Source organism: Hirundo rustica, chromosome 19 (genome assembly GCF_015227805.2).
Source record: "Hirundo rustica isolate bHirRus1 chromosome 19, bHirRus1.pri.v3, whole genome shotgun sequence".
Classification (NCBI taxonomy): Eukaryota; Metazoa; Chordata; class Aves; order Passeriformes; family Hirundinidae; genus Hirundo; species Hirundo rustica.
Genome location: NC_053468.1, coordinates 5,634,327 through 5,654,047, shown reverse-complemented (window position 1 = coordinate 5,654,047; position 19,721 = coordinate 5,634,327). Strand labels below are relative to the sequence as shown.

The 19,721-nt window shown below is 48.2% G+C and overlaps 1 long non-coding RNA gene across 2 annotated transcripts; it reads left to right on the top strand.

The window, feature by feature from the left end:
• Positions 1-12,607: 12,607 nt before the first annotated feature.
• Positions 12,608-18,216, top strand: LOC120761310 (uncharacterized). 2 transcript variants are annotated; one of them, XR_005703598.1, is made up of 4 exons: positions 12,608-12,903; positions 14,778-15,808; positions 16,858-17,007; positions 17,116-18,216. It is a non-coding gene; the product is annotated as an uncharacterized LOC120761310 (long non-coding RNA). The 2 variants fall into 2 exon arrangements; XR_005703597.2 differs by lacking the exon at positions 14,778-15,808.
• The last annotated feature ends 1,505 nt before the right edge of the window (positions 18,217-19,721 follow it).

Genomic DNA, 19,721 nt, shown 5'->3' with positions numbered 1-19,721 from the left:
GCTTGGAGCTCCTGCCTACCTGACAAATCCCCCTTCCCTCTGAAATCCCACACAGGCCTTGCTTTGTGCAAAGGGAACTGCCAAATGCAAATGCTTGTTTGTTTTGTCTTCAACAAAGCTGCCTTCTTTCCCCTCGTGTTTTTGAGTAGTTGCCACACGTGGCAAGAGAAAATAGGGAGGAGGAACCTTGTGTTTTTGAAGAAGAAAAACAAAAACCCCAAAAATGAGGAAATCTGAAACATCTGAGAGGTATATATTGAAGCTGGCGTGTGGTTTGCTTTACGTGTTCCCTTTTTTTACAAGCTGAGACATCTGGATTTGTCTCATTTACCAGATGAGAATGGCAGGCAGCAGCCGTGGAGGTGATTACACACAGGTTTAAAGCAAACAAGGAGAACAAACCAGTTGCTATTTAAGTGCCATTTCCAAGCCAAAGGTGGCCCTGCTGTAAACACAGATTACTGTGGTGCAGACACTGTCACCAGCTGTCTCCTGGAGTAAGCCTGGCTTTGCTCTCCTGCGCTGTCTGAGCATCAGCTGTGACACAGTCTGAGTTTTACTCACTGCCTTCCAAAAAAAGTGACTTTTATTTTTTGACTCTCCTCCTCCTAAACTCAACTGCAGGATGATCTTTTCCTATTTTTAAGTGCAAGAACACTGAGGCCCAGGTCAGCTCCTCTGTCTTAGCCTTGTGCTGGCTTTGCTGCAGTCCAGTGGTGCCCCCCACTGCAGCTGTGACAGTGACATTCCCCCAGAGGCACCCAATTATAGATGGAAGTGGCCCAGCTGCCTGCACAGATTAGACAGAGGCAAACACGATTTGCCATCCCTGTAGATCCTCTGACACACAGCGTTCACAAAGGGCAGGGTGTCAAAATGCTTTTGACTTGAAATGAGAGAAGGAAGGGGAAAAAAAAGCCAGAAAATGGGTCATAATGGAAAGCACTGGGTGGAGAGGGAGAATGCTTTAGAGATGCTGCAAAGTTTTGTGCTGCTCTGCTGGTTATTGTCTTGTGGAAAGTGGCATGTTCCTGCACACTCCTAAAGACTCAAAAAGGCTACTTTCTCGTGTAACTTTACCTCTAGAGGTGTGTCTATTTCCATTGAGTGTGGAAAGAATCTCTTGTGAGCTGCACAGGAGGACTCAGGAGAGTTCTCAAGTGGGCAGGTGAACCATTATTAGTAGCTGGACTCTAACCTGCCTTCCTAAACTCAAACCAACTTTCTATCCCAAATCTGTAGAAAGTTTCCATCCCAAAGAACTGCAAAACACATCACATCCTACATACACAGTGTATGGTCTCCAGACAGTTGAAAAGTTGCTGTATGTGGGCAGAAGATGGTGCAATCCATTGTATAGTGAGGTCTACACCAGAGAAAGAGGCCGAAGAAGCCACAGCTCTCCCAGGCTGACTCCAGGCTGACCCTGCTGGGACTGCACGTAGTGTGGAAAACAGCTCAGGACTTGGGAAATGCTGGGGACGCCTTGTGTGGGCCTCAGAACCTCAGACATGCTCAGCACAAGGCATCTCCAAGAGATCTCCAGAGCGTGTGACCACTTGGCCAAAATCGCCAAAGAAGGAGGCTGTAACCCATGAGTTTTGAGGCACGCTGAGTCCCCATCTCCTTTCCCCCTGTTTCCCTCACAGTGTTAGTGCTGGCAGGCTCCTTGGGATCTTCCAAGGATTAATCTGCCAACAACCTTGCCCAGACAAGCAGCTGCAGCGTTGGGTTTGTGTGTGGCTGCTGAATGGCTGTGTGCTTGCCTTCAGCAGGTTTCAGAGGGGAGGACAGAGCCCCTCAGCTGCTTCTCCAGCTTTTTTACATCCATCCTTCCTGTTCAGGCTCCCCCTTTCCCCCAAAGCTGTCCTTTGTCTTGCAGAAAAGCCGTTCAGCTGGCAGGACATCTCTCCAGGCTTTCTGAGGATTTTCATCACTCTGTGTTCCAGCCAGGCAGCTTTTGGCCATTGTTAGCTGGATCCAGAGTTCAGCTCGTTTTCAACTTCATCCAAAACTGGGAACTAAATCCAGAAGTGCAGCTCCCCTATTCATATCTCTGTGCTGTGGTAGCACCACGCTGCCAGGTGCTCTGCTTTGTGCACAGGGAGGGCCTCTATTGCTCCACTGAGCTTGAAGCAAAGGCACAGGGAGAAGCCAGATTACTTGGGAGAGCTGAAAGATCAGCTTTGGTTTCCTAAGCCTCAATTCAGTCTTTGATCCACCAGGCTACGCTGCCTGGTAGTTTGAAATCGTTCACTTCCACGAGGGCTGAATCTGCCCCCCTGCTCTAAAATGTGAGGCTATTGATGTCTGACTCCAAACTTTCAGTGCCTCAGGCCTCTCCTGAGGGTGCCTCTGTTCCAGCAGCCCAGAGCCACTGGTTTGTAATTTTTTGCACACATTTATTACCAGTCAGAGGAATCCACTCCGCTATCACCTTCATGCTTCAAGGGCAAACATCCTAATTACTTTTGGGCTCCACGGAAGGCTAGGGCTTCATGGAAATGCCTCAGTCACAGATTTATTTGCCAGTTACATGCCACATCATCTTCCTCATCTGAACTGTTTGTATCTTATTAGGTTGGGGTCAGTTTACCTTTGTTGGGATCGTTCTGTTCTATAGAAAGGCAGCTGATGGGTAGCAGGTTCTCACTCGGCATCAACCACACTGGGCCCAGTGGTGAATGCCCACGAATTTCCTTACTAATTCCTGAAGAAAAGAACCTCTTAGAGATGCACAGCAAACCCATGGTGCCCTGAGCAATCTCCCTTCTCAGGGACTCCCAGTCTTGTGGAGTTGTAGGCTGGATAATCTCTCCAGTTCCGCTTTCCTGTGTGGAAGAGCTCGTGTTCCCAAGCAGCACTTTGTGTCCTGAAATGCTCGGTGGATGCTTCAGACTGAAGGGGCTCCCTCCACCAGCAGGATTTGGATCTGCTGAGCAGCTCCCAAAAGTGTCTGAGAGGGATTTCAGAAGGAAACAGAGGTGTAGTCCTTTAGAGCAGGGTGAGGGGGATGGAGCTCAGCTGCTCCTGATGGCCTCCAATCAGCTGTGCAGTTCTGCTGGCTGAAAATCACTTTTTCCCATGATAAGATGAGAAACAAGCCAACAGAAGAACACCCCCAGCATTAACAATCATAATCCTGAATTCACTCAGAGAGCACACTCTGATTTGAGCCTGCTGGAATAATACTGGAACTTTTTTTAGGTTAATAATTAATTGCGTGTTTTTAATTAGAAATTACTGTTGCATCCGCATGGACTTCTAGCACACTGCATCTTATTAAAGCTGTAATTGGAATGCGTTATTTATTTGTTTCCTTTGTTAATGTTCATATTTCTGGCTCCTGAGGTCACTAGAGCTGCAAAAGCAACTTGTTTAAAATGAAATGCGGCGAACTCCCTACAGTAAATGTTGCTGTGTGATAGTAATTGTTCTTGTTCCTCCGTGTTCCAGCGTGGTGCTTCGGGATGCAGGGGATGTGTCTGTGCTGTCTGCTCGTGGCTCAGCTGCTCACCAGGAGCCTGTGGCTTCTCCCCCACGCAGACCCGGGCAGGCTGTGCTGCCCTGGCTCTCAGATCATGGTGTAGATGGATGATGGGTGAGGATGGAAGGATTTAAAGCACTCCCAGAAGCCATTCTGGGAGCAAACCTGGTGCAGCTGGGAGTGCTGCTGGACGGGGCTGAGCTCAGCCGCGTCCCCACCTCCCCATGAGGGCTCACTCATTCCTGTCCACCCAGTAGGAAGATTTCCTGTGGTCATCATCCTCACTGTTCCTTCTGCATCCCCTCCTGTTGTAATGCACTCCCCACTCCCAAGTGAGCATTTCTGTATAAGGAAAAGGGTTTCAGCTTACCTGAAACATACAGGAAACCAAAGTAGAAAGTTCTGTGTCTTTCTCTTTGTAATTGTCTCAATGCCAAGTGAGAGGCACCTGTTGGACCTTGTCCCTGTCCTTCAAAGTCTGTACCTTTGCCAATGACCTGGACTATTGAGTACTAAAGGAACTACACAAAAGAACCAAAGAGCTTTTCAGGACTGCCATAACAGTGTCAGAACAGTCTCTGCACTGTGTTCGACCTGCATTTTCTTTATCTGTTTATGTTTATTATTTTCCTGTTTATTAAACCTTTTATTTTACAAAGCATGTCTGGGGAAGTTGTCTCGCTGCGTGATTTAAGCCATTAACCTGAACAGGGCTGGAACCCTGGGAAGTACTGGGAAGTATTAGAAAACTATACCCTCCCCTCATTGCAGTTTCTGGAGATAATCCTGGATGAAAAGCACAGACTCTGCAGGGAAGGCTCTGCTTTGTGTCCTGTCCAGGCAGCTTGGACAGCTCCTGTGCTGCCTGTGGGCAATGGAACAGCCTGAGAAGAACTTGTGTGGCTCAAAGCAGCTGCTGAGCTCAGCCTTAAGGATGAGGTGGATACAGCATGAAAATTAAGATAAGGAATAGAGTTAGAGACCTCCACAGGCTTTGGAAAATTTTAAAGAAGTAAATCAGGATAAGTATGGCTGGGAAAGCTTCAGTGAGGAGCAGTCTGGTCTTCAAGGGAGTGATGGGCTGGAAACTCCTTTGGGTCAGTCCAGTGAAGGTCTGGGGAGGAAAATAACAGAGCTTATCAGAAAAAACAGCTTCTCTCTCAGTTCCGAACAAAATTGCATTTCCTTCCACTTGTTCCATTTGTTTCATTATCCGCTGAGAGAATTGACTCAGAAATCCTGTGTTGTGTAAGAGATAATTCTGAGGACCCTTTGTAGCCTTCTAATCAAAAGTGTGCATGGGAGCTGACACCTAAAATCTGCCCTCATTAAGGCAGTTGAGAGATTACCAGTTGCAGGCCACCCAATTTCCCTGTAAATATTCAAGGAGCTGAGGTAAAGTCCACAGATGTGAAAAGTCAGCATGTCAAAGCAACAGCAAAACCTTTGGCACCCGTTCAGATAATCTTTAGAACACCAGGATTTGGGCTGATTAGAAGAGAAAACCAAAGCAATTTGAAGAAGAGCTGGGGGTGAGGAGAAAGGAGTAAATTTAGACAAGAGAAAGCAATTATAGGCTTAAAAGGAATAATAAGCATCAATTAGCAGCAAGTATCTCTGCCTACAATGAAAGCATTTTCTAATACATCCACGGTGGAATAGAGAAAGAGAAAAGACAGCTCCGTCAATGAATTGCAGCAGGGATCCCGAGATAAAGGGGAGCAAATGCTGTGGAGATATTAAACAATTACTTAGCATCAGCCTTTTAGAAATTAAAAAGGTGGAGGCTGCCCTGAGCTGAGGAGCTTTCCAAAGGCACTCGATAAGGCTGCAGATGCCAGCTGATAATGGCACGTGGCTGATCCTCTTCAGAGAGCCTCCTGTGCTTGGCCGAGCAGCAGCTTCCAGGGAGAGGCACAGCAAGAGCAGGGAATGATGGCAAAGGGCTGGGCAGGAGACGGGGAATGAAGTGCCAGCTCTGTGCTGGCACTGCCAGGCTGCCTGTGTGCCACTGCTTCCCGTGGAAAAGGGGCTGGGGGAAAGGTCTGGCTTCTCCATCTGCTTCTTCCTGCTTGCGGTCCCTGGTGGGTGATTGTGCTCCCCGTTCCGCCGGCCAGGATTCCACGCTTGGTTGTGCCTGGTGGGGAGCTGAGTGATGGGCAGCTGTGCTGAGGAGCCCAGACTTGGCATCCATTGTGAAAGGAGGGCAGGGACAGGATTCAGTTGGCTTCACCTCTCCTTAGCTGTGTCCATGTTCCTACAACAGGCCTCTAATTGGATCACACCAGTTATTCAGCCGAGCGTAGCTAATCCTTTTCTGTCTCTCTCCTCCTCCCCTGCCCCAAAATAATGGAGGCTGGGGCTTGGCCCAGGATTGTGGGCGCTTGTTTTGTGTCTGGGACACTGATTTTTTAGCCTTTGTTTAGGGAGATCTTGTCCAGCCCTTTTTTCTGAATGGCAGCAAGTGGCAGAGCTCAGCGACACCTCCCACTTTGATCCCTTCTCTTCCTAGCAAAGGTGTGTCAGGAACGATCACAGTGTGGAGCAGGGATGTGGGAACTGCTGCCAGGTCAGTTCATTCCCACAGACCACCTGCACTGTGCAGTTCCGGCCTCCCCAGTTCAGAAAGGAGCCAGGATAACTGGGAGAATCTCAGAATTCTTTGCCCTCCCCTGTGCAAGGGGTGAGCAAGCAGCTCTGCCTGCTCCCTGTGAGAGAGTTCTGATGGCAGGGCTGTGTGAGGAAGGGCTGTGGAGCCAGGAGAAGCCTGTGGAGGGTGGGCAGGCATTGGATGTGCACTTCCAGCACAAGAACTAGAAAGCACCAGGGGAAGCTTCCCCTTGTAGGTGACAGCATCAAAAGAAATGAAAGAAGGTTGGTGCTGGCACTGATAGCTCAGCTGAGGAACTCCTCGCTGCAGGACGGTTTAGGCAATATCAGGGAATGTCACACTGATTAATGGCAGAGAAATCTGCTTAGAGATACTACATACATGAAAGCACTGCCTAACTCTGAATGAGACACACAAGTTGGAATCTGAGAGGCTGTTTGGGGGAAAATGGTATGTTTGCTATTAATCCTCGTGCTTTTCCCAGATATCTCTTTTTGGCTGCTGTCAGGGAGAGCTACCCAGATATTTGGGCTGCTCCTTATCCTTGTATGTTTTCCCGGTGCTGTGTTCTGCTGGTAACAGTCTCCCTGGGGCAGCAGTGGGATTACAGAGCTCTTTTGGAAAAACCATCTCAATTTTAGCCTGCGTGGCTTTCCCTGCTGCAGCAGCTGGGATGATCCAGGTACGCCTGACAGACAGTGAAAGCCAACACGGATCTCCCTCTCCAAAACACTGCAGTCATTTGGGTGACCTCAATGCAGGCATGATCCTGCTAGCATTAAATGGAGCTGAAAAATATTGGTATTACTGCTCAGCAGCAGCTATTTCCAGAGTGGGAACAAGGGAAGGAACACCACTGATGCTTCAGCTGGCACATGAGCCATGTAACCCTTCGTTCCCTCCTTCCCCAAGGCCTGGTGACTCTCTCCAACCTCTCACAATTAGCAAAGAAAGCAATCAGCTCTCCGTACTTCTCAGCAAGTACTTGGCAAATTTAAAGTGGTATTGTGAGCTGCCTCACTCTAATGTGAGCAGGGGGCCCTCACTCGAGATCAGCAGCATCACACAGATCGGTGCCAGTTTGATTTGTGGCTCCTGGAGTCTTGGCTCTGACGTTTTCCTGAGGCGTTCACAGTGTCCCTTCTGCAAACAGCGTCTGCGGGAGGCTGTGCCACAGGAGGTGTGACACTGGGGCTCCTCAGGATCCGGCCAAATGCCAAGTGAGCCATCCTGATGTCAGGAAAATCAGTCCACAAGCACCAGAGGTTTGTGTCCAAAGAGGAGACAGAGGAGTCCTGTAACTTTATTCAAATAAAGGGAGAGGCCATGGGGCATTTCCCCTGGGGTCTCTCAAATATTTGGAGGATGCAGCCTCCTTTTTATCCTCATTTCCCAGCCACATTTCCCTCTCTCTTTCCCCATTGGCTGAGGTACTTGAGAGGTGCAGTCTTCCCGAATCACTTTGATGCCTTAAGTTTTAGCTCTCATGTATTTCAGATTCTGTGCTGCCCAGGGGTGCAGTTCTGAGCTCACATTCAGTGTCACTCAGATCTCTTCGCAGGGTAGGTAGACAAAACAAATCCTTTTCTTGCTGAGGACCAAGGACAATGAGTACAACTTGCAGGCCCAAAAGCACAAACAACGGTGAAGTGAAGAGAGAAACAAGGATAATACAGACCCCCTTTCTAATGTGTATTATTCCCCACCCCCCCCCATTTTTTTTCTTTTTTTTTTTTCCTTGTGTCTCTGTTCTTTTACTCTAAAGCCAAGGATTTAGCACAGTCTTGGGTGAGTAACAGTCTGTGTCAATTTGTGGAATTCCTATGGAATTTATGGTTCCCACCATTGCTTCTTTCACTTCTCAGTACCTGGCCTTATCTGCCAGCAGGCGCACGGTTTGTAAAGACATCTCCTTCTCATTCCTTTCACTGACAGGGATTTCTTCCTTTTCCTAGAAGGCTGTGCCAGGGCAGGGTGAGCAGTGGGAAGGGAGGCTCACTCCTGTTACACTTGTTCCCCCACACAGCAAAGAGGCCGTGATCCTGACTGATCCCACAGAGGTGAAAATGCCTTAAAAGTGTGGCAGGTGACACCAAAACCTACGAAATAAAAATTAGGGTTGGTAAGGTTTGGGGTTGATTTGGTTGGGTTAGGGTTGGGGTTGGTTTGGTTTTATTTAGGGTTAGGCTTTAGGGTTTATTGTATGTTGAACTGTAAGGGTTATTTTTAGGGTTAGGGTTGGGGTTAGGTGTTGAATTAGAGTTAGGCTTGGATTTAGAATTGTGGTCAGGTTTGGATTATGTTAAAGTTGATACTGGGTTAGGGGTTTTTGGTTTATTGAATCCTGAAGGGATTTACTGAGCTGCACAACTCCCCTGTTCCTGCCCTGGATCAGATCCAGAGCCAAAGCTGGGATTTTTCAGGATACCAGTGCTGGAATGTGCTTAGGAATTTGTCAGCACTTGACTTCCAGGGGTGAATCTACACTTTTCCCAGCTGGAGGTTTTCTCCTGTGATGCCAATGTGCTGAGGTAGCAGAAGGATCCAGCAGGAGCAGAGTGGGAGGAGCTCTCTGGGGGAAGAGGAAGATGGGGAAGGGAATGCTTCAGTGAACTAATTCAAGGCTGGTTTTTAATTTAAAAAAAGAGAAAAACGCGAAGGGAAAATGAGATAAAAGTGAAAGACAAGAAAAATCTCCTCAAGGCTGGACAGACCTATCATGCAAATAAGGATTTTAAGTGGAAAATTAAAAAAAATTACCAAGAAAGAGAAGAGAAGCAAGAAAGTAGCCAGAATAAAAATTAAGTTGCTGAGTCAGTCCTGGAAAGAGTTCAGAAGAGAGGGCGCTTTTTTTTTTTTTTTTTTTTTTTTCCCCCCAAATAGATTTTTTTCTGTAAATAATAGATGAAATAGGAACCAGTAACATAAAATGCCAGAGTTTGTGAGTGCTGAGTGAGCTTTCCCTCATTAAACCAATTTTTGAAGAGACATTTACAGGGAACTCCCTGCCCCAGCAGAGGCAATCTCCAGAGCACTTTGCAGTCACCTGTGGCTTGAGGCTTTGCTGAGTTCTCTTTGTCTGTGCGAGTCGATGGTTCTGAGGCACAGGGGAGAGAGACAGGACTGGTGGGGTGAAGTCCTCGTGCCCTGTGGCTGGCAGGGCCTTTGTGCTGGGTGCACTGGAGCAGCTCCTCGGTGTGAGGTGGAGTGGGATCCAGGATCTGTAGCATCAATCCCAACCAAGCCTGGGAAAGGCTGACCAAAGTCAAATTTCCAACTGGAAGCCCTAAATATGAGATTTGGGAGCCAACAGCTGCCTGTTTGTTGTGTTTGTAGAGCTCCAGGAGGGATCCAACCCCCATCCATGGCTGGGCCCTGTCCCAGACCCACAACCCAACCCCCTGTGAGAGCCCAGACCCCACTCACTGAGGGACAGGCAGACACAAGGCTGCATTTCCTCAAGGTTCACTTGTTCCACCCAGCAGCACTGCCCTGCAGAGCTCCTCTTCTCATCCCAGAGCAGGCTGGCTCCAGCCTCAGGGGCTGAGGCTTCGGTGCGTTGTGTGCCTGCGACTGTCCTGACAGGCACCACAGAGCCTGGGGGCGTTGTCCATCCATCCATCCATCCATCCATCCATCCATCCATCCATCCATCCATCATCCATCCATCCATCATCCATCCATCCATCCATCATCCATCCATCCATCATCCATCCATCCATCATCCATCCATCCATCCCATGGCTGAGAAGCTGCTACATGAACAGGGAAACAGCTTTGCCCGACTCCACCTCTCCGTTTCCTCTTGGAATCTCCAGCAGCAATCCCGAAAGCTGTCAGGCATTCACAAAGCAGATGAGCAAATCCTCGGAGAAGCTGATCTGGCAGCAGCGTTAATAACCAGCCATGCAGAGCCACTGAGGAGTTTGTGGAGGAGCCTTATAGAGTCACAGTTTGCTGTGCCAGGAGAGATGTCACTGAGAGCCACCCTGCCAGATGGCCAGTGCTGCCCTCTTCACAAGGCTTGTCCTGCCACCAGCTCTGTCCTGTCTCCAGCTGTGAGAACCAAGGTGCTGAGGAATGATCCCCTGATCTTCAGCAGAGAGGAAGATGAGATAGTGTGAAATCCTGCCCTGCAGCCTCAGGTCTGTACCAAACTCATGGCCATGGTTGGGTTTGGTGCCTGCTGAAGATTTGCTCCCTTGGGTTGGTTGGGACATCATCTGCCCTTGCCTGCCTGGACCTTGCCATGACATTAACCTGACCCTGGCTTACGGTGGCTTCATCCCCTTGGTGCTGAGCTGATGTTCCTGTTCCTCATCACTGAGGAAATTCCAGCTGAAGGATGCTGCGGTGTCTCCTTAGCAACACAGGCTGCTCCAAGTCCATCAGCTCTGCAGCTTTCTCTCCCTCTGCTTCCCACACTGACTTCCCATGAGATTTGAATCAAGTTCACATCAGTCCTGATCTTCCTGCTGTGGTCTGATCTCACATGTGGTGTACCTAGGGCACACCTGACACTGGCAGGAAGGCTCTGAGAGGTGGCTGTGGGCCTTTGGCACAGAGCAGTTCGTGCTGTGGGCGTTTCGTCTATAGTTTGTACTCGTGCAAAGCAGATTTTAGATCTTAAGAACCTTCTGATGAGACAGGATGTCCCCTCAGTGACCAAATGGTTAAAATCCAGCTTTTCCATTCCATAGTGCCGTGCAGATGTGTGTCTGTCTGTCTGTCTGCCTGTCTGTCTGCTTGGCCAGCCCAGTGTTTGACTGCTGTTCTGTTCTGTGTCCCTTCTCCCTGTGTCCTGCCACTTGATCCTGCCCATGCACAAACTGACATTGCTCCCTTCATGGAGAACACCTGCTGGCCCTTGAACAACCCACACTTGGGCTGAGGCTGCCCAGCAGGTTTGTTTGGAATCTGCATTCCTTTGTGCTTGCTGTGCTCACTGGGGAAAGGACAGGTGAAAAGAAGGCTCATGTTCCTCTCTGCCACACTGGGGCTGCAGCAAGAAGGAAAAGAGAAGATGCAGAAAAGCAACTAGCAACAAATCTCTTTCCTAGAAGCTCACAGGAAGCTCTCTTACTGACTTTCTCTTTTCCTAGGAGGTGTCTAGGCTGAGGACCCAGTTCAGAGTGTGGTTTCCGGGCAGCAGAGGGCCAGGAGAGGGTCCCATCCCTGGGTATCTCCTGTGCTTGTGCTGCTCCATTGTTTATTAGCAAACAGAAACAGCTATTCCCGAGTACCCCACATTCCGCTGCTGGCTTTTGTTGTAGAATCACCATATGGAATCTGTGAGGATCATCAGAGAGAATTCTCAAATAATTTCCCCTCTTCCTTTTGGCAAGGTGAGCGGATTGCAGCTGTAATTGTGTGATTATTAGAATGCACTGCAAGTCACACGGCAGCAAATGTCTGTGCCTTGCTGTACAGCAGCTCCAAACATCCTTTGCTGCTCAGCAAAGACATGTGGGATATGTTAATATGCACATTAAAGCCAAGGGTCACAGTATCACACACACAGCTGGCCTTGGGGTGAAATTTCTTGTAGCTCATGCCAGAAGTTGGGATTTATGATGAACTCCCCCGTGACCAAAAGATTGATGCAAATCTCTCCACCTTGGCTGATGCTGGGAGTGTCTCTTGGATCTCAGCAGTTATATCTACCAAAACATATCTTTGTCTTAGAATAAATGCACAGATCACCTGTTTATTCCCCACTAGGAAAAGATGTGGAGGCTTAACAATTTTTGTAGTGCTGGATGAGATGCCACAATGCCTTAAGCAACACCAGCTCCTGATCAGGTCTTTGCATGTACAACTGCAAAAAGAAACTGGTGCCCTTCCAGGCTATTCCCCTTAATATAAATCACCTTATAGGTTTTTTTTTTTTTTTTTTTTTTAATGGAAAAAAAAATGCCCCAGAATATAACCTCTTAGCCATTTTGCTTTGGGGAGATAAATCGGAGTGGAAGACAATCCATCGAGGTGTGACATGAGCTATATTGCAGACACAAACCATCTGGGACTGTTTGTTATCCCAGGGTGTCCTGTTTGTGTCCAAGCACCATGAGTTACTGGTACAGCACTGCCTGTGGAGGGGGGACTCCACTGCTGAAGACACAGCAAAAGCAATTTTCTTCCTCCTCCATCTGGGCAGTGAAGACAACTTGCTTTAATCTCTTCTTTCCAAGCACTAATTAATCTTCTGATGAAAACAGGGACAATATTTGGCCTGGCACCGTTGGTGGTTGCTCATGCAAATGAGTACCTTTGTTCATGCACAGAGGACAGAGCTGATTCCTCATCTCAGACCTGGGGCCAATGTCAGGACAATGACACAAAGGCACTGGGTCCGTGCGGAGACACCTGGGCAGGTGTGAGAGCAAAAGCTGAATTCCAGCTGGGCCATTAGTGAGCATTTTGCTGCAGCACTGAGCCAGCTGTGGATGATCTGCTTTGATAAACCCTCAGCCCAGACACCCTTAAAGCCAAAGAGGCAATAAAAGTGAGAGGTAGGCACTGGTGGTTAATGAAGTGTGCTCCAGTAAGGAGGAATGTGTGTCAGGCCAGAAGCCCCGAGGAGGCGCTGACACATTTTCCTCTGGAGAAGCAGGAGCTAGAGTCCAAGACCTGAGGATTCAGTAATTGAGTGTGTTTGAGCCCGCCTGGGGAGCTCTCCACAAATACAGTTGTCCACCTGAGTCGCTGAGGAGGATTAAAAATAGCCCAGCAAGATGTTGGCTTATCCCTGAGAGAACAGAATTAGTTGTCTGGAAAGACAGAGCGTATTAGAGGAGGATGAAAGGTGGGTGAACGCTGCTCTTTCTCTTCAGTTAAATTCCTGCCCTATCCCTGCAGGCTTTGGATGTAAGATCAGACCCTTTTTCTATTCAGCACTTACCCTCTCTAATGCAAAGTTAAGCACTGCCATCCATCCTCTGCCAGGCCTGTGCTCATGGCCACGGCTGGAGAGCAGGACCCAGAGCAGGGCAACCCTGCCCCAGCCCTGAGCTCCTCTGCTGGGCTTGGTGTACATGAGCTGAAGCTGATCAGCTGAATCAGGGAGCAGCAGCCTGGCCTTGTAGTTCTGAGGACACAGCCAGCCTGGTCATCTCATGGGCTGTAAAAGTGTGGTCAGAGGTGTTTGACTTCTGTTTAATGTGGGCTCGCAGCTCTTACAGCTGGGAATTTGATGGGCCAGAGAGGCTTCCCTGGTGCTGTGTTCCCCTGGGAGAGCTGGGGGCTGCTGAGCTGGTCTTTCTTTCACCAGGGTGTTCAGCCTTGCTTTAAATGGAACAGCAGCAGTGTAACAGGTAACATCTCCCATCATTTCTCACAGGGAATATGCCCAAATTGCACCCACAAGTTCCTGCCCCACTCTGGCTTCGCAGCCTGAGCAACTCCAACGTCTTGCTAGTGTCTCACCAGACCTTGGTTCCCTTGGTCTTCTCCCAGACACAACCATTCACTTCCTCCAGGGAGTGCTTTTCTAAATATTCCTCTCTGTTCTCCAGCAATCATGGGGCTGGATGATTTTTTTTTCCACTTCTTCTGTGCTCTTATATTACCCCCATTTTTAACTATGACTCCTTGGTTTGCTGCCTCATTTCCCAGTCCATGCCAGTGGCCTCTGTCCAGGTAATTTAGTCAATGTAGGATGTTCCAGCAGGATCAGGTGTGTTCACTCTGTACACAAATGTAATTTTCACTGCTCATGAACCTGTTGAATGCTGAGCCTCAGATCCAATATGGCAAAAGCTCAGTCTGTAACAAGTGGCTCATTCTAAATCAGGATAATCATTTAGTTAATAAACACCCATTAAAGATTAAATTAAACTATGATTCCTTCCTTTGCTGATCTGTCATTGTTTCTTATTTAGTAGCTGCATTCAGGAATATTCACACATGACTGCTTATGATCTTTTAATTGTGTTTGAAATGTTGTTTCACAGCTGAGGTTGGAACCTGGGTAAAGCGTGCAGGGGCTCCTGGAAATCATTGCATCTAATGGGTGTCTGGCTACTGATGCAGAGTTATCTTTGCTTCTTTTTGACTCTTTAATTGCTGGTAATAATCAAACTTGTTTTCCTGCTGGTTGAGTCTGAAGTCTTTCACCCTGTTAGGAGCAATGAGAAAGAGAAAGCACCAGGATAGAGCTGTGCTGTTAATATCCAAGGAATATGGCTAACCAGCTGCCATCAATCTTAATGCAAACCAGACATTCAGCCTTAAATTGTATCATCCTTAATGGAGTGATGCAGTTAAGCAAGCATCAAGTGGCCCCAGGGCAAAGATGTTTCCATTTCATTGAGGGTTTTTTTTTTGATCTTGCAAGGGCCAGTTCTTGGGTTTTGATAATTGGAGTCCTCCAGAAAGTGATGGTGCAGGAGATGGGGTCACACATCTGAGAGAGTTCCCCATGGCTCATGTGGCAAAGGGGACAGCTGGCCTTGGCACAAAGCAGCCCAGAGGAGCTGGGTCAGGAATTCTGCTCTTCCTGGCCTTCCCCGGCTCTGCACAGAGGTTTAGCAGCACCAGGGATGGTTTCCTGTTGTTCCTGGCACACACAGGAACCACACACACGGAGTCTGGCTTTGGTGGAGGACTTGGCACTCTCTGCTCTGCTCAGAGCAGCTTGTCTGGTGCTCGCAGTACGAACAGGGCCTTTTCTCCCTGCAGGAGGGTAATAACCAACCAGGGAAACAAGGGATCCCTCTGAGCAGCCTGGCTGCACCACGGAGAGAGATCAATCTGTGGAAATCCCAGCTGAAGCATGGAAGAGAGGATCTAAATTTAGCTGCAGCCTGCCTGGGGCTCCTGAGTTTTGTGGCTGCTGGGGTAGTTGCTCAGAAGTTGAGCCTGCATCCAAAGGCTGCAGGCAATGCAGGAGAGCAACACACTCTGTTGTACTTCCATGTACCTCTCTTGAGTCTTTGGGATCGTGAATTCATTTGGTGGCTGTTAAAGAAAGAAAAAGCAGTAGTACATACAAGGGAAGAGCAAGAGTTTGTGCCTCACAGAGGTTGCAGTCTGCACAGCGACGTCAAACAAGGGCCTGGAGGAACAAAGCTCTTCTTATCCTCCCTTCACAGCTGGGTAACTGAATTCTGTGAGATGAAGCGATTTGCCTGTGGTTGTGTGGGAAGTGGGGAGGCCAGGAATGGATCTGGGATCTCAGGGGATCCAAGTTCACAACCAGTTTCTTTCTGTAGCTCCAGACAAACCCCATGATTTCTCAGTGACCTGCTGTTTTGCCCTTGGCGTTCCCCAGCAGAAGAATCAGCAGGTTGGCATCTCTGCTGGAAACAAATCAGTACAGCTCCTGCTTGGGACTGAGAATGTGGAGTCTTTTCAAGAAAAAAACCAAATCCTTGCTTCCTTTAGACACTGCTTGTTACCTTTTCTCAAGAGACAATTTGTAGATGCTACACTTAGGCCTGGAAGCAAACTAGAAACCTTGCTAAGGCTCCAAACTGCAAATTACAGCAGAACACATTGCTGGGGCTGATAAAAGCTGCCAAGGACTCACGGGTTTGGAAAAGCCAGCAGCACTTGAAAATTGAATTCTTGAGCAGGAGAATCTGCAGAGCTGTGACCAGAGGGAAATTGCTGCTGCTTGCTGCAACCTGAATTTGGTGGAATCAACTCCACATCAGCACTAGGACAGAACTCCTGCACATTTTGTACCAAACTCCTGCGTGTTTTGCTCAGTGAGTTCAAAGCAATCCCTCCTTCAGTGCTCACGGAGTGGTGGAAAGGACTCCATATAAATGAGAGGCACAAATACAAAGTACTTGCAGTGATCTACTTGCCTATGAAATGTTCTCTGGAAGGGGTCATTGTTAATGTTGCTGCTTCCCATCTAAACAGGAACACAGAGACCTCCTTGACAGGGAGTTTAGCAGGAGCTGAAGGGATTAGGGGGTGTTACAATATCTCACTGCTAAGAAGTTAATGTCTTAGGAACGTGTGAGTCTAGACACGTATTGCAAGACTGATTTAGGATCTTAAAGAGGATTCTGCCTTTCATTCTGGCTTTTATTAAAAGCTTTGTAGTACATCTTTAAAGAGCCACTAAAGCCACAGTGAAAACATAAAGGAGAAAATAATAGAAGCAGAAAGATTTTTTTTTTAAAATGGATTTCTTCCCCCATTTTCTCTCTTGCCCCTACTCAGAGTTGAAAGCTATTTGCATAAAAATATGATGTTCATTTTTTTTTCCTTTAAAAACACAACTCACTTCCTCTTTACTCTCTTCCCCTGAAAGCTGTGGGTCATTGTGCAAGATTAATGCCAGACTGTGAATAATGCCTCAAATTTGGAAGTTCATCCAAACTTCCTCCAGCTGCAGAGTGGTTGAGATGGAAGGAAGCTGGGGGAATCTGGGACAAGGTAATTGGTCCCCAGAAGGAGTTGGAGTAGCTGCCAAAAGATTGGGAAAGATGATGGACAAGGGAGCTGTGTAGATTGATGGAGGATGTGGATTTTGCTGTGGCTGGTAAGAAAATGCCTACTGGAACACAGATCTGCAAAACCTAGGAGAAGGCAGTTTGTGTGGGCAGATCCAGCTAAGCTCCTGCTGAATTAGAGTTATTTCACTTCTAATTTTGGACAGAAAAATAGCCTGAGACCCAACTTTTGGGATACTTGAGGTCTGCTTCTGCAGTGAAAACCATCTTGAGATGGAAGAACATCTGCTGTTGACTTTTATATTTTTTTGCTCCCAATCTCTAACTTCTTAGGTCCTTTCAACTCACAGGCACCCAATCCACTGGAAGTAGGAGTGCCTGACTTCAGGTGAGGAGGGAACAGCAGGAACAGATGGATTCCTCAGTACCAGAGCCTGGTTTCCATGCCAATGGAGCCGGATGATGACAGAAAACGAGGAGTCAGACTCTGCTGACAAAGGGTGGGTGCTGCTGGCTGAAAATTTCCCGAGGCTCTGGTGATTCCTTACCAGGTGGCAGCCAAATGGAGCTGCTTTCTGCTCAGAAGGGATTTTGTGTTTTAAACACAGCCTGAGCCCCTGAAGAAAGCAGAGAGAAGTCCCTACCAGCCCGGGTGGAATGCGAATGTGCCGCTGTTATCCGCACGTTGCGCTCAGCTCGCCTGCCCCGAAAGGAGGAGGAGGAAGGCACCACAATTTGCATATAAATGAGGTCAGACCGGGTTCCTCTGCAGTCATTAAGGCGGGTTTCTTACCCTGCTTGTTCTGCTCTCCCCACCTCCACCCCGCAGCTCCTGCCAGCCCAGTCTGCCCGCGGATAGAAGCTCCAAGGCGCAGAGTCCTGCCCTGCCTCCCCTCTTGGGCTCTCAGGAGGGATGGGGAGAGGCCCTGGAGCTTCTGCTTCCACTCTGGAGCTCAGCCGCACCCGGGGGATGCCTGTGGTGCTGAAGTGATGCTTCACCAGGAGGGCTTGCAGAGAGGGACGCTGAGGCACAGAGTGAAGGAGGAGGTGCTGGGTTGGAGGAGCAGAGCAGGGCTGGGGTTCACAGAAGCTGCTCCTCGCTTTCATTGTGGAGAATTCCCTTTCCTGAGCTCCAGCTGGAGGCCAGGCAACCGCTGAGGCTCAATCAAACACCCCCTTTCTTCACTTGGGCCGCAGTAGATCTGTACCAGCTCTATGAATTTTGAAATTACTCAGACTTCCCATGAATTAAACCCGACCTAGTGTGAGGTGCAGGATAAAACGCTGCTGAGTGGAGGATTTATATCATTTTACCCTCTGGAGGGGGCCCAGGAGTCAGCTGGATCAGCTGGGAACAAGTCTGCTAAAAGGGAGTTAAAAGACTTTGAGTGGTTTTCTGTCTTGCTTTCTCTTTGGAACAATCCCTGGAAATATCCAAATGCTCTATTAACAGCATTTCAGAGTGCTTAGCGCTCCGAAATTACTGGTGACTCTGCTTTGCTCTGACAAATGAAGTGGGAGTGTGGGTCCTCCCCTCCTGAATTATTCACACCAAAAGGTAGTTTGAAGCCAAACCTCAAAGTTCCTAGATTTGTTTTGATTTTTTACAAAACGCCTCCAATCAGCAGGCTTCTCTTAAGACATGGAATTTTCATGAAAATCAAATTGCTTTGTTTAGAAAGAGTAGTATTTTCTGTCAGCAAAGGTGTTGCTGGAAATACAACAGGAGAACTCACAGGCACAGCAGGATCAGAGCAAAAATGCACAGAAAGAGAGGAAACACGTTCAAATGTTTCTGCCCACGGCTATTAAAACTTTTGAACAGACTCTGTGTCCTTCTAACTGACACCCTTCAAAACCTGTACCTGCAGCAAACCCCAGACCAGCAGAGCATCCCTGCATCCTGCCTGTGCCAGGCAGCTGTGTTAGACAGGAGTAAAACTGTGCCTGCAAAGTGTCTGCTCCTCTCAATAAAATATGGGCTTTCATTTCAGCAAGGGATCACAGCGCAAAGTGCTAAGTGCTGTAAACACTTTCCAGCAAGACATTTCAGGAGCTGAAAACTGACTGCTTAGGTAGCTGCAGTTGATAAAAAGCAAATGTAAAAGCAGCTGAGCTCAGCCAAGGCAAGATTGTGCTTTCCGTGGAGTTTTCGGCTCGGATCCCTCTGGCTGCCCACGGTCACTGGGATGGTGGCTGCAGCTCGGGAGCTGCTGGGAGTTGTGTCTCTGAGTTAAGAGCCCTCTTTGAGCCCAGTCCTAGCCTTGGGGCCTCTCATCAGTCCGAAGTCTGATGAATTTCTTCTGTTCATCGTGGGATAATGTGAGTTCATTCTGTGTTTACCACGGACCACGGGTGCAGGGTAACAGATTGTTCATCTCCACATCTTGCACGTCTGAACCCCACAGTCTAACACCTGAGTGGATCAGGATTCCACACCTTTCAAAGGAGGTGATTTCTGTTCCTCCCTGGACAGCTGGCACACTGAGCACTGGCTCCTGCTCTCTCTTTGCTCTTATCACAATATTTTTTTCTGCCCGTTGCCTCTGGGTCCTTTCCAAGAGAGGACAAGAGGGGAATGAACTTCCTTGTGGAGTCCCTTGGAGGTGACAGAGGGGAGAGTCTGCCTAAAACACCTCCTGGGGTGACTGCTGTGGGGGCACAGCCAGAGGCAGGGAGTGAAGTGGTTAAACAGCAGAAGGTTCTGCCAGGCAGTAGGGAAAGCGTGGCTGATTCTCACCCTAAGTTGAAGTGCTAAAACTACCAGCAAATACTTCAATAAATAGCAAGCTCATAAATAACTTGCAACATTGCACTTCATAATAAAGCAGTGACAAATGTTACATCTCTCTCCAAGTGGATTAATGGTAATGGGGGTGGGAAGAAGGAGTGATGTCTGTGAGGTGGTATTAAAAATCACTTACATTTCACAGGTTCCCATAAAAGGGAGGCTTGTGCAAAACAATTAATCATGCATTATAAATGCAGCTTTTATTAAAGAAAAGCAAAAGCATAAATACAGCCAAGCCCCGAGGCACTTGTTCCTTGCAATAGTTAGTAAGTGTTTGGAAATATGAGCCAACACTTGGGACCCAGTTTAGCTCTGTTGTTATTGCTCTAAGAAAAGCTGGGATGCAGAAGTGGCTTTGCTGCTTATTTTTGTCTTTTTTACAGTCTGGCATAGACTGCTCTGGATATCTAGAGCTTTTCCTAT